Below are 15,526 nucleotides of genomic sequence, written 5' to 3'. Positions count from 1 at the left end.
TAAATTTCGAGAACCAAAAATAACACATAAAAAGGAAGTATCACTTTTACATGCGGTTAATTCCCTTTTGGATTTTGCAATTGAATTTTGTCGCTTTGTACTAGCATAAGAAAAGTGAAACCACAACCAGAAAAGGAGAATAAGAAAAGTTGGAAAAGGTTCGTTCCACACTTGACGAACAGTTTTTATTTCTGGAACGCTGGCTAAATGCTCGAATTGACAACTTAACTTTTTTCTGAACATTATGAAAAATTTAAGTATATACATAAATAGGTAGTAATTTGGTTTATTACATAAACCTTAGTGAATAATTAAATTGGTCGATCGTAGATAAGTAACTTCTATATTGTCTTAATAATTACTCTCTCCGGTTTAATTTAATTAATTTTTTGGCATTTTTTTATAGTCCACAATATTTGATTTTTTTTAGATATCAAGAAGGAATTAAATCTCTTTTTTCCAAGATTTTCCTTATAGCTTGTTTGGATGGTTGTTCCCCATTGTATCGAATTGTATTGTTATCTCGAAACAATGTTTGTTTTGATTGTTTCATTAAAATTGGTTGTATTGTATTGTTAAATTCATTGTTCCGGAACAATGAAAAGTCCCCTTTTTTGAACAACCGATTTGGTGTGGTGGGATTGTTTCCTATTTTTCTTTCCAATTATGCCCTAACTTATTACTCCATAATTCTATTTTATCCTTTAGCTTTTTTTGCTATTTTAACTCCAAATCTCCAACCTATAAACTACTTTATTTTCTTCCAGAACTTCTGCCGCCAACATTAAAGGTGTTTTGCCGCCTTCTTTTTTATTTTTTCTCCTAATTTGCTTTTAGCTCAATTCTAATTAGTTGTACTCCTTTGTTTTGCCTTCTTCTGATTCACTCCTTTGTTCTGCTTTCTTAAGGTGTTTTGCCTTCTTTTGTTTTGCTTTTTAAAATTATTTTTATGCATATTTTTTGATAAATTTAATATTTAAAAAATTGAGGGTATTTTAGTAAATTTATCAGTTACAGTACAGTACGATACAGTCAAACCAAACAGCAAAATATTATTTAACAATAACAAACAATACAATCTATTCAAATATTGTATTCATAAAACGATACGATACAATACATTATAAAACAATGGGGAACAATGATCCAAACAGAGTGTTAGTGTAAAGAGCCTAGGAGTATTTGTTATATTTTCAGTGAACAAATTAAGGTTAATATGTTCAATTTTATTGTTAATTAATACTAAAAAATAAATTTTTTAATATGTGTAAAAACTAACACAAAAAATCAATTAAAGTAGACCGGAAAGAATACCACCTAGAGGTGTAATGATTGTATCTCTCCATCTTTAATTACATTTCTCATTCAAGTCTTGATTAGAATGAACAACCTTTTAGGAGAAGCAATTTATCCCCTTAATGACCTTCATGGCGTGCATCTATATTAGTAAGGTCAGAAAATTTTTAATGCTTAATGCAAGGGGGGCAAAAAAGTTAAATAATTATACAAAAATCTGTCTTCTTGTTTTGCCTACTAAAATCCAATTTACGTTTGGTACGGAGGAAAATATTATTCGAAAAATATTTTCCAATTTTCTCATATTTGATTGGCTTAAATATTTTGGAAAATATTTTTCTTATAAACTCATTTTCCTCCAAATTCCTGATCAAGAGAAGATAAAACATTTTCTAAAACTCCTTCTCAACCTTCCCCATCCTCACCAACCCATCACATACCCCCATACCCCCACACCCACCCACTCAACCCCACCCCATCCCACCCCACGCCTACCTACCCCACCCTCTCTTTCCAAAAGGTTTTTTTTTTTCAAATTTTAGTTTCTTTTTCCTTCACCACCTACCCTGTTACCCCCTCCCAACCCACCCACCCCACGCTTTTTTTTTTGTCTTTACGTTTTTTTTTTTTTTTGTAATTTAAAATTTCTGTTTTTTCATTTTCTGCATCACCCCCACCTTGCCAAACCCACCCCTACTGCCCCCGAACAATTTTTTATTTTTTTATTTTTTTTACTTTTCTTTTTTCTAATTTTCAAATTTCGGTTTTTTTTTTTTTAGTTTTAGTTTTTTCATCTTTCGGTTTGCAGGTTCGAAATTTTACAATTCGGAAGTTTATGTGTTTGGAAGTTTACGCGTTTAGAAATTATAAAGTTTACGGGTTCGAAAGTTCACGGTTTCGAAAGTTTAGCGGCTCGGAAGTTTATGAAATTTGTGGGTTCGGAAAGTTGTTGGTTCGAAAGTTTATGGCTTCATGTTTATTCTATCGGAAGTATTTATGAATACTCTTGAGAAGTTATTTTCCTTAATTTGCGTACCAAACACCGGAAAATGAATAAGATTACTACTCCCTCCGGTCCAAAATAAGTGATTTTTTGGATGTTTTCACACAGATTAAGAAATCCACCTTTTAGCATTAATTAGCAATGGAATTGACCATATTAACCTTTACTATCTCACATAAACACTCCTAACACATATTCCAACACTATTTACTCCAAGGACAATGTAGGAAAAAAATAATTAATTCATTCTTGAAATCTGGAAAAATCACTTATTTTGGACCACAAAAAAAAGGCCAAAAAATCACTTATTTTGGACCGGAGGGAGTACTTATTTTCCAAGAAAATATTTTCTTGGAAAACATTTTACACGGAAAATATTTTCTGTAATACCAAACACACCCTCTGTGTCTATCAATTTCACTTGTCAAACATAGATATATCCTCACACAACTTAATTCATTGTTTTTTTTTTGAGCCTTAAGGTATAATTTTTCGATGTTGCATATCTCTAAATATATATATGTTTCAGCAATTCAGTAAAGCAGCATATCTAACAATTTGATACTTAAAGTTTTAAAATCTAATTTTCGTAAATTATCTGTTAATTGGATATCAAAATTCATAAAAATAACATATTTTCTATTTATATGACGGTAAATATAATTTATTTGTACTCGATGTTTACCTCAGAACATTGTCATGTTTCTATTAGTTTGATATAAATACTAGGTAAGGTTTTACCTTTGTATAATGCAGTTTCCAGAAATCAGTAGTACATCATAGGCAACTGTTTAGCACAATCTTAATGTGAATATGTTGACTCTTGTCATCTAAACACTGTAGTTTACGTTAAAATCAGTTTGAAAATCCTGCCAAAAAGTAAAAACTAAAAAGATGAATGAATAAATGATCCATCGTGAAATTATCACATGTTTATCGTATGCGTTGTTTAATTCTTCTTTACAGTTGTCTTTTGGGGTGATCTAGATTTAAAGGACGATGGAAAAAATCCATCTAGACAGTACAAAAGTAGGGTTCTAATAATAATAATAATAATAATTGGTTATCTACAATAATTGAATAGTAAGCGTGTGATTTATGCATGTTGAGAAATAAATATTTCTTTTATTTATTCAAAATCGCCGGTTCATGCAAATTAATAACTGTTGTGTTAATGACACAAATGATCACTCAACTATCCCAAATTATCTTCTAAAGTCACTTTTCTTTCGTTTGTAACAACAAAGTCAGTAAACTATGCCTATTGCACTCAGAAGGTCACTCAACTAGATTTTTCAAATTTTGAATTGCCAAATACCTATTTTACCCTCTAAATTATAAACATTTATCTTCTTCTTATTTTGTTTAAACTTTTTAGTATTAACAACAAAAATTCAAAAATTTATTTACACAATTCAGAATGAAAGAAAATAAAGGTTGTAAAATATATATTCCATTCACGTAATATAAAAATAATTATTTAAATAAAGGTATTTTTATAATATACATTNATATATATATATATATATATATATATATATATATATATATATATAATTGAGCATAATTTTCAATAACATATAATGTATATTATAAAAATACCTTTATTTAAATAATTATTTTTATATTACGTGCATGGAATATATATTTTACAACCTTTATTTTCTTTCATTCTGAATTGTATAAATACATATTTGAAGTTTTATTTTTAATACTAAAATTATTATTACTAAAAAATTATTCTAATTAATTTTTGTCTATGCTCATTATTTTGTTATTCCAGCATTATATATGCTTAAATAATTTTTATTTTTTAATTTATAAATAATATTTATTTATTCTATAGGTAACTCCATAATGTAAATTAAAAAGGGAAAAATCATAATAATAAAAACTTTAAAAAAAATAAAAATAAGATAAATCTTTATAATTTAGAGGGTAAAATAGATATTTCGCAATTCAAAATTTGAAAAAACTAGTTGAGTGATCTTCAGAGTGCAATAGGCATAGTTCAATGGCTTTAGGAGATAATTTGGGATAGTTGAGTGACCATTTGAGTAATGGACTCTTGTGTTAATTACGTGGATAGGGTGGTTCATTAACTATAATAATATATTAGCATATCTAAGATTCACATTTGATGAGTTTATGTTTACCTCGAAAATACGAGTAACAATTAAATTTTATTTTGTGGTTTTAAAGATACGTGATTTAGTTCAATACTAATCAATAATCAAGAAGTATAATGTATAAATGAAAGAAATAAGTAAATCAAACCAGTGTTGCTAAGCAGTATCGACCTCGAGCCAAAGTGACCTCGAGACAGATAAAGAACAATAAAACAAGAATAATAAAGTTGAAGGACAATTCTGATGAACAATGAGCGAGAAAAGTAAGAGAGTATATTCTTTGCCAATGATTAGATGATGTTTACAAATGATTGGGGTCCCCTTTATATAATAAGGGAACCCTAAATAAGGTACATTTCTATTTACAGTAAAGAATCTTATTGGGACACCTGTCTAACTGCCTAGTACGGATTCGTACAAATCTATTCCGGGATTTACGCCATGATCTTAGGGACGTGGCAGGAATCTTGCTCATTCTATTACAAATCCGTAACGGCATTATCTCGGGGTTGAGCATACTCGGCTTCGATACTCGTCGCACTTCGATCCTCGGGCATTGCACTTTGTCTTCGAGCTCGAGTCTGGTCCATCGAGCTCAAACTCGACCTTACCTGAACTTGGGCTTAAGGCGACCCCTCGAGCCCGGGAAATCGGGCATACCTGATTCCGACCGTATACAGATAGTCCCCGCGTTTCTTAGAGTAAGATGATAAGAAACGATTTGAACCTCGATTTTTCAGAGTCTATGATGATGATATCATTTTTGTGATGTAGGCGCTCGAAGTGACCGAAACGTTCTGTCGGTTCGTTTTCCCAAAATATTAAATCTATGCCAGTAATGGTAGGCCACTAGTGCCGCCGAACCGTTGCCGCTCATCTATAAATATGGGTCTCCTTCTATGAATTAAAGACTTTACTTTTTCATTATATTTGCTCTGATCACCTTTCCTCTTCATCTCTTTCTCTCATTATCTGTTTCCACCGCCCTTTAAGTGCCGAAAAATGCTAAGTTCTCAGAAAACACCACATTCCGCTACCATCTGCATCTCTTAACTTGAAGTCATGGCAAAAATCTCTAAAACTGTTCCCCAAAAAGAAAAAGCTTCTTCCTCTTCCTCCCGTCCGGTCGGTGACAAAGCGCCGGCCTTTCAAGAGATCGTTCCCATCGCATGCGTCATAAAGAAAGACTTCGACGTGGAAAACCCCCTACAGTTCCTAGTCGACGTGAACATACCTCGAGGTTTATCTGTTCGATAACGGAGAAACACCTTGAGGTCGTGAAAAAGGATTGTGGCTAGGGGGATAAGGTCGTTGTACAGATTTTGACCCCCGAGGAAAATGTCACCACCCACGTGGAGGAGTTTCTAAGTGTTTATACTTACCCTTTCACACTGGGCCCTCTCGATCCGGTCGTTATTGATTTCTGCAAAAGATATCAAGTCACCCTTGGCTAGATTCACTCCTCCTTTTGGCGCATAGTAATCATGCTCCGTTATTTCTCTAGCAAAGCTAGGGGACTGGAGTTTACCCTCAATCACCTTATCCGATTATATCGGCCTCAACTTTTTCGAGGTCTAATCAAGCTTCAACGCCGATCGAGCAAAGCCTTCTTTGCAAGCAATGACGAGGCCAAAGATCGAGGCTGGATGAGCCGGTTCATCTGAGTGAGGACCTCGGACATCATCCCTAAGGAAAAATGCCATTCCCGGAGAAATGGAATCATGAGTGCAATTGAAATCTTTCCCTCAGTGTTTTCTTATATCCTGTTCCTTCGTTGCGTGATGCTTATATCCTTTTTGCAGCCAAAGCGTGGATGCCCCACACATTCCCTGACCTTGAAGACTGGGTCTGGGAGTTAGCCGCGACCTCCTCGTATGACGAGTGCAAGTGGCATGACTTGTCGAGGGGCAAATGGGAAGCAAAAAATCATGGTGAGTGTTTCTTTATAAGTCTTTTGGCGCTTTCCTCTTTCACTGTAGCCATTTGTTTCCTCATGCTTGGTTCTTGATTTATGCAGACCTTGGAGAAGAGACCAAGTCCCTGGTTCCTAAATCAGGGAAGGATAATAAGAGGAAAAGGGCTTCAAAGCCTGAAGATCCTCAAGACAAGAAAGCCCCTGCTCGAAGGCTAAAGAAGAAACTCATTCATGTGGAAGTAGATTCGGTCCACCAATTTTTTGATGATGAAGAAGATGAGGGTGAAGAATCGTCTTTACTGATTTGGACTAGGAAGCCGGTCGAGGCCGCCAAGCCTTCCGAGCTGGAGACCTTACCTCGTGGTGAGGAAATTTCGAAGAAAGATTCGGGGAAAGCCCGCGAGTCCCCTGAAGTCGAGGTTATTCCTCCACCTTCCACAAATACATCGAGGGAGGCAAGAGCTGAACATATCAACGCTAATCAAAGCGCCCCGAGCGAAGAGCTCAGGGCCGTGACAATAGGTCACTCCCCTTCTCTACCATCTTACTCCGAGAAGGCATTAAAAGACGCTAGAGCTTTGAAAATGCCCGACCCGAGCAAGGTCCTAGAAGAATATCCTTTTCAGGATTTTTTCGCTGGGGTTGATGATGCTGCCGACCTTAATGACGCATCCACCCTCTTCGAGGAGGCTCATTGTCTCTTTTCTTGGGTAAGTACTAACTTTTACTTTCTATAATTTTTCTTTCCTCTCCCTTTTTCTTGACTAATATTCCTTTGTTTTATGCGTAGGCCATCATTAAGTTCAAGGCCGAGTTGAGGAAGGCTTCGGATGAAGAAAAGGCCCCGAGGCTCCTTTGTAGCCAAAAGGAAGAGGAGCTTAAGGACCTTCGTGCCGATTTGGCCAAAGCTCGAAAAAACGAGGCCGAGCTGGATAACCAGGTAACTGTGATTTTGACAAAGTATGGTCTTCTTGGCCTTACTGTGGGAGCTAAAACTTCAATGTCTCAGTTGCAGCAAAAGTTTGAGGTGATCAGGTAGCTTTGGGGCGAGGTCGATCAGGTAAAGGCTGACTGCCACCGATGGAAGGAGAACATGGATCGGCTTGCTACCGACAAAGAGATTGCTCAAGACTAAATGGCCTCGGCTGAGACTCAGCTCCGAGGCATCAAATTGAAAATCTTGGTCCAGGCCAAGAAGATCGAGGAGCTCGAGACAAAACTCGCTAAAGCCGGGGCCGAGGTTGCTGAGGCTAAGGCTGAAACTGAGAAGATGAAAGCCACGACTGATAAAACCATCGCCGTGTACTTGAGGGATTCTTAGGCTATTCAAGCTGAGTTAAGGGAGGCCTCCGACCGGGAGAAGTAGGCCAGCAATTTGGCAAGTGTCAAGCTAGGAGGGAGACCCTCGAAGAGATTCACGCTCGAGGTTTTGACCTCACCAATAAAATAGCCCAAGCAAAAGCACTTGAGGCCGATGCCAAGTTTCTCGTTTCTTAGAATGACGAGGGTTCTATTAGTGGCTATATGAGGGCGAGGGGGACGAAGAAGGAGTCCCGAGGAAGAGGAGGTTCCCGAAGATACAACTCCCGAGGACGCAGCTCCAAAATAGATTAGGTTCTTAGGGTTTTTGTTTCTTTGATTTTGTGTAAGGGCCCCTCGTGGGTATCGTAAATATCTTTTGTAAATATAAAGAATTACTTTTATTCATCTCCGATTTGTATAGAATTCCACATTGTCTTTATTTTGTGAAAGAATTTTGATAACTTCAATGATCAAATGAGCATTGTCTCGGATTCTGAATACGACAACCCTTAGGTTTTTTAATAATCAACAGAATACCTTTTAAGGTTTTTGTTAATCCTCAAGCTATGCCCTGGTTAATTTGATGCGAGCTCGGGACTCTTGAGTTCGAATTGACTAAGAGCGAGGTCTCGGACTCTATATGTTTTGGCCCTTAGGCCTTTTTATATTGGCCCTTAGGCTCTTTTAGGTCTGCCCTTAGGCTCTTTAAGTTGGGCCAATTCGGCCTCTAGGATGGCTATAATTTTTCTCTCTTTTCGACTAAAAGTCTTAGTGAAATCTTTTCTATGCCTTAGCATGCGTTTTTTGTACCCGTTGGGTTTTTTGGAGGTTCGATTGATCGGAACCTTATTTACAATTTGTTTGTGTAACGATAATCAAATACCTTTTGAGGTTTTTTCAAAGGTTGATGATATCGAAGCCTTTAAATTATTCGAGGGCTGATTCTATTGAAGCCCTTTATCATTTGCTTTTGCCGATGGTAGCCTGATTTAACCGGTTTTTTCAAAGTGTTTGAAGGCCTTTAATTTATGGCGGAAGTCAGACGTCTCCGAGCCGCATTATTTTGGCCGTAGACTTTTTATATGACCGTAGCCTTTAATATGGCCGTAGCATTTAATGTGGCCGTAGCTTTTTTATATCGAGGGGATGCCTCTTCGAGGTCTTATGAATTCGAGTTTTTGATGACTCAAACGTGTTAACTATCGATGATAGTCCCCGAGTATTCGGGGTGTATTTTCGTTCTAGCCCTTGAGCCGTTTTTCTTAGTATTATAAGTATGAAGCTCATATAATAGTAGAATTCTTTGTGACACAAAGCGTTTTGATATAGAAAGAATTCTTCTTTGATTAATTGATACATGCGTACATGTTTTGGCATCGGGGCTCGATTATTCTATATGAACACGGTTCATCTGAATGTTTGGTCCATTACAAAGTTTACCTATCGAGGCCCTCTTTGGCGTGAAATTTTCCTCGAAAATATAATCTCCGAGGGTGATGCCCCCCAGTATTAGAGGTTGATTGAAAAGAAGCCTTGGATACTATTGAGTTCTCCTTAGGTAGCACATAGTTGTTGCCTCGTTAAAAACCTCGCCGGTAAAACCCATTTGGGACAAAATCCGATCTAAGGGAAAAAGAGTGCAACGCGTGCTTTAAAACCTAAGGCCTTTGTGTAGAAAGGTGCCTTCTATATCCTCGATCGAACACATGCGATGGATTAGTTTCAAATTCAAATGGACAAAAGTAGAAAGTCATACCTTAGCAATAGTATCGTTTGAGTAGTGATATGTTCCAATTGTTTGGCAGTTGCTCATATCGTGCTAAGCTTGTAAGATCCTTTACCGACAACTCCAATGACTCGGTACGGTCCTTCCCAATTCAGGCTTAGTTTCCCTTCATTCGGGTCTCGAGTGTAACTTTCCGTAGAACTAAGTCCCTAATTCCAAAGTGTCGAAGGTTGGTCCTTCTATTGTAGTATCTCTCGATTCTTTGCTTATGTGCGGCCATCCGAACAAGTGTTGCCTCTCATTTTGCATCTAATAGCTCGAGGCTAGTATTCATAGCCTCGTGATTTGACTCCTCCGATGCATGTCGAAACCTGGCGCTGGGCTTACCGACCTCGACAAGGATTAAGGCCTCGGAGCCGTATACTAAAGAGAACGGGGTTGCCCCTGTGCTGGGCTTCGATGTCGTTCTATATGCCCAAAGGACCTTGGGTAAGACTTCTCTCCATTTTCCCTTTGCATCGTCCAACCTTTTCTTTAGGTTTTGAGTGATAGTTTCATTTGTTGACTCGGCCTATCCATTCCCGGTTGGGTGGTATGGTGTTGATAAGATACTCTTTATTTTGTGTGCTTTGAGGAACTCTGTTACCTTGCTGTCGACAAATTGCTTTCCATTGTCACATACAATCTCAGCAGGTATCTCGAAACGGCATATGATGTAGTCCCAGATGAAGTCGATAACTTCCTTTTCTCTGACCTTCTCGAAGGCTGTGCTTCCACCCATTTAGAAGAAAAATCAGTCATAAACAAAATGAATTTAGTCTTACCTGAGACCGTTAGTAGAGGGCCGACTATGTCCATTCCCCATTTCATGAAAGGCCACGGGGATATGACTGAGTGGAGTTGCTCTCCGGGCTGATGGATCATCAGTGCAAACCGTTGGCACTACATTTTTTGACAAACTCCTTAGTATCTTTTTCCATGCTGTTGCAGTAATACCCTGCTCTAATAATTTTGCGAATCAAAGACTCAGCGCTGGAGTGATTCCCACAAGTACCTTCGTGGATTTCTCGTAGAACATAATCGGTGTCCCCCGGCCCTAAACGTATCGCTAATGGTCCATCGAACGTCCTTCTGTATAATGTTCCATCTTCATCTAATGTGAACCTAACAGCCTTGGTTCGTAGGGCCCTCGATTCTTTGTGGTCCCACGAGAGTTTTCCATTTTTCAAATAATTGATATACTTATTCCTCCAATCTCAAGTCAAACTTGTAGAATTTATCTCGGCATGACCCTCTTCAACCACAGACCTCGATAATTGGACGATAGTCCCCGGGACGATATCATCTTCTTCAATCGAGGATCCCAAATTAGCAAGTGCATCGGCCTCACTATTTTGTTCTTGAGGCATATGATCCAGAGTCCATTCCTTGAAGCGGTGTAAAGTTACCTGTAGCTTATCCAAGTATCGTTGCATCTTATCCTCTCGAACTTCAAAACTTTTGTTTACTTGGTTTACCACCAACAGTGAATCGTACTTGGCTTCAATGACTTCTGCCCCAAGCTCTTAGCTAACTCGAGACCTGAAATCATTGCCTCATTCCCGGCCTTATTATTAGTCAACCTAGAGGTTTTGATAGATTCCCTAATAGTGCTACCTGCAGGTGGCTTCAAGACAATGCCAAGCCCGGACCCTTTCACATTCGAGGCACCGTCCGTGAAAAGGGTCCATACCCCCGATGATGTACCCGATCTTAGCAGGAGTTATTTCTCCATTTCGGGTACGAGGGTCGGCGTAAAATCAGCCACGAAGTCAGCTAGGATTTGTGACTTGATGGCCGTTTGGGATTGATATTCGATATCGTACCCGCTAAGTTCGACGGCCCATTTGGCTAACCGGCCCGATAGTTCAGGCTTGTGAAAAACATTTTGAAGGGGGTAAGTTGTTAACACACATATGGAATGACACAGAAAATATGGCTTTAGCTTTCTAGATGCGCTTATCAATGCAAGTGCTAATTTTTCTAAACGAGGGTATATAGTTTCAGCATCTCCTAGAGTTCGGCTTACATAATAAACAGGGAATTGCGTACCTTGCTCTTCTCGAACTAGTACCCCACTTACCGCTATCTCGAATACTGCCAAATATAAGTAAAGCTTTTCATCTACCTTCGGGGTGTGAAGCAAAGGCGGGCTCGATAAGTACCGCTTCAATTCTTCTAAGGCTTGTTGGCATTCTGGGGTCCACACAAAATCCTTTTTCTTTTTGATCAAGGAAAAGAACCTATGACTTCGATCTGATGACCTCAAAATGAACCGACCCAAGGTGGCTATTCGTCATGTTAGCCTTTGCACGACCGTTACACTATCCACGATCGTGATGTCCTCGATGGCCTTGATCTTGTCGGGGTTGATCTCGATTCCCCAATCAGACACCATGAAGCCAAAGAACTTTCCCGAGCCGACCCCGAAGGCACATTTTTCTAGGTTGAGCTTCATGTAATACTTCCTCAATATTTTGAATGTTTCCTGCAAATGAGTTAAATGGTCCTCTGCGCGTAGGGACTTAACCAACATATCATCAATGTAAAATTCCATCGACTTACCTATCTGTTCCTCGAACATCTTGTTAACTAGGCGTGGGTATGTAGCTCCAACATTTTTTAGCCCGAAGGGCATTATATTGTAACAGTACGTTCCAAACTTAGTGATAAATGAGGTCTTCCCGGTCCTCCGGGTTCATCTGAATTTGATTGTACCTGGAGTAGGCGTCGAGAAAAGTTAGGATCACGTGGCCGGCCGTGGCATCGATCATACGATCGATGTTGGGCAATGGGAAAGAGTCTTTTGGGCATGATTTGTTTAAATCCTTGTAATCTACGCACATTCTAAGTTTGTTTCCTTTTTAGGAACTACAACTACGTTGGCTAACCATTCAGGGTATTTTACCTCCTGAATAGATCCTATTTTAAGAAGTTTGGTTGCCTCGTCCTTTATGAATGCATGCTTCACCTCGGACTGGGCCTCCTTTTTTGCTTTATCGGTTTGAACCTGGGGTCGAGGCTTAGCCGGTGTGTTGTTATTTCCAGTAGAATCCCTGTCATATCTAAATGGGACCAAGCAAAGCAATCCATATTATCAATAAGAAATTGAATGAGTTTTTTTCGGAGTTTGGGGGTTAATCCCGTTCCTAGGTATAGCTTTCTCTCGGGCATGTATTCGATCAGTATGACCTGCTCCGGTTCCTCGGCCGTTGACTTGGTTGCATCGAACTCTTTGAGAACGACGAAAGTTCGAGGAGTAAGGAAATCCTCTTCTTCATCTTCGATTACCTGTTTCTCTGATTCCGACGAGGCTGGGGGTGGTGATTGCTATTTAGCCATCTCCTTACCTTTGGTGTTCGACTTTTTCGTGGACCAATGCTCTGGTATCGGCGTCACTTCATCGACTGCAAACATTTCCTTTGCAGCGTGTTGCTCTCCGTAGACTGTTTTCACACCATCCTCCGTTGGGAACTTCATCATCTAATGAAGAGTTAAAGGTACTTCCCTCATATTGTGTATCCATGGTCTCCCGCGGAGTGCATTATACCTCATGTCGCCTTCGATGACATGGAATTTTGTATCTTGTATGGTCCCGCTACGTTCACTGGTAGGATTATCTCCTCCTTTGTTGTTTCGCTTGCCATGTTGAAACTATTTAGGACCCGGGATGCAGGTACAATCTGATCTTATAGGCCGAGGTGTTCTACGACCCTCGATCTGATTGTGTTTGCTGAGCTACCTGGATCCACTAGAACACGTTTAACTTAAAATTGTATTTAAAAGGATAGAGATTACCGGGGCGTCATTGTGTGGCTGAGATATGCTTTCCGCTTCCTCGTCATAGAATGATAGGACGTCCTCGGGCACATAGCTCTGAGTCTATTTTTCTTTGGTGATCGACACCTTGGTGCGTTTGAATACAGGTCCTTGTGGGACATCGACACCGCCAACGATCATATGGATTACATGTTGTGGTTCTTCCTGCTCATTTTTTCTGCTCGCATCTCTCTCCCTGAAGTGGTTCTTAGCTCAATCACTGAGAAATTCTCGAACCTCGTTGAACAACCGAGCTACCTCCTCCCATAGCTGCCTGCAGTCTTCGGTTCTATGGCCATGTGTGCCATGACACTTACAAATCAAGTTTGGATTCCTTTGAGAAGGATCGGTTTGTATAGGCGTGGGCCATCTGGTGTCTTTGATTCTTCAAATAGCTGACACGATCCCCGATGCATCTACACTGAAATTATAGTCTGACAATCGAGGTGCCTCCGTAGGGTCGGTATATTTATCGAACCATTCTTACTCATGAGTCCCCGAGATCTCTGACCTTGATCATTTCTCTGATCATTCCGAGGAGCGTTACGACCTGAGCCGTTGTTTCTCCGATCGACATACGGCTGATACCGTTCCTTGTTTGATCTCGATTCCCTGTCTGTATCCCTTGTGGGCTTGGCTGCCAATCTATTAGGATGAACTGAACCCGAGGGGGCTCCCAACTGGTCGTCCTCGACCCTGATCTTTTATTGATAACGATTATTCTCGTCGGACCACGTCGTAGTCGAATATTCGATTAGATTCTACTTTAATTGTCGAGGCGCAATCGAACTTCGTTCATTCAAATCCTGCATGAAAGCTTGTACTGCCTAGTCATCCGAGACCGGTGGTAATTCCATTTGCTCCATCTGAAACCTAGACACGAACTCCCTTAACTTCTCGTCGTTCCTCTATTTTATCTTAAAAACGTCCAATTTCCTCATTGCCACCTTTATGGCCCCAGCGTGTGCTTTCACGAAGCGTCAGCTAACATAGCAAACGAATCGATAGAGTTCAGGGACAAGTTGTGGTACCAAATCATGGCCCCTTTCGACAAAGTTTCTCCAAATTTTTTCAATAATACTGACTCGATCTCATCATCATTCAGGTCGTTTCCTTTAATCCCGCAAGTATATGAAGTAATATGTTCATTAGGGTCGGTTATCCCGTTATATTTGGGTATATCGGGCATGCGAAACTTTTTGGGAATGGGCATCGGAGCCGCGCTCTGAGGGAATGGTTTTTGTATGAACTTTTTGGCATCTAAACCTTTCAAGACCGGGGGTGCCCCCGGTATTTGATCAACACGGGAGTTATAAGCCTCCACCTTTTTATCATTGTCCTCAATCTTCTTTTCCCCGGACTCGATCCTCTTGGTGAGCTCTTCGAGCATCCTCATAATAGTGGGGTCAGTCCGGAAGCCATTTTCATTTGAGCTCTCTAGTGATGGTTCAGCACGTCGAGAGTGTTTTCTGGTTCAGCTGTACTCGGAGTTTTATTCTGACTTTGAAGTTGAGCGATGGCAATCTGTTGAGCTTGCAACATCTCGAATATCACTTGGAGGCTGACTCCCCCATCTCCTATACCTTGTGTTCCTTGGCCCTCAGATTAGGCTTCCCTGCGTACACTTTCTCCGGGGTCTGTGCCTAAATCTGCATTCAAAGCAATGTGTGAACTAACATCAACTGGTTCCACATTTGGCGCTTTCCCAGGGTTTATTGGTGGTACACCGACCCCTACATTATTATTTACCCATGATATCCAAGACCTTCATTGTCGTGAACAGGTGCGTTTTGCGAGTTTGACATGTTTAATCCTGAGAACAAAAAATTATTGACAAGAACAAGTGTGAAAATAACGTGTGTTATCAGAATCAGTACTGAAATAATCACTATTATCTTTAGCCCCACGGTGGGTGACAAACTGTTTACCTCGAAAATACGAGTAACAATTAAATTTGATTTGTGGTTTTAAAGATACATGATTTAGTTCAATACTAATCAATGACCAAGAAGTATAATCAAACCAGTGTTGCTAGGCGGTATCGACCTCGAGCCAAAGTGACCTCGAGACAGACTAAGAACAATAAAACAAGAATAATAAAGCTGAAGGACAATTCTGATGAACAATGAGCGAGAAAAGTAAAAGAGTATATTCTTTGCCAATGATTATATAATGTTTACAAATGATTAGGGTCCCCTTTATATAATAGGGGAACCCTAAATAAGGTACATTTCCATTTACAGTAAAGAATCTTATTGGGACAGCTTTCTAACCGCCTAGTACGGATTCGTACAAAT

The sequence above is a fragment of the Nicotiana attenuata genome, chromosome 8 (genome assembly GCF_001879085.1).
Source record: "Nicotiana attenuata strain UT chromosome 8, NIATTr2, whole genome shotgun sequence".
In the NCBI taxonomy this organism is placed as follows: Eukaryota; Viridiplantae; Streptophyta; class Magnoliopsida; order Solanales; family Solanaceae; genus Nicotiana; species Nicotiana attenuata.
This window is presented reverse-complemented; position numbering follows the sequence as displayed.